Here is a 270-nt window from a genome sequence, read left to right on the forward strand (position 1 = left end):
AAGTGAAGCCAACCATGGTCGAGCAGGACCTTTGACTTATCTTCACATAGGTGGAACTGGTAAAAGAAAGGAGCCAGGGGCTTCTCCCAAGACCATGTGATCCCTGAGGAACAGATCCTCAAACGACCTTAAGGGTAAAAATAAAATGGTTTATTTGTGCTAACAGTATGGTCTTAAACACCCAAAAGGAAAGTATAACCAAAATTAAAAGGGGCCAATATAATTTTTTAAGAGTCCATATGCATAGCTAAAGGCTACATAACAAGCAAC

The sequence above is a fragment of the Nannospalax galili genome, unplaced genomic scaffold (genome assembly GCF_000622305.1).
Source record: "Nannospalax galili isolate Female #2095 unplaced genomic scaffold, S.galili_v1.0 scaffold207, whole genome shotgun sequence".
NCBI classification, from domain to species: Eukaryota; Metazoa; Chordata; class Mammalia; order Rodentia; family Spalacidae; genus Nannospalax; species Nannospalax galili.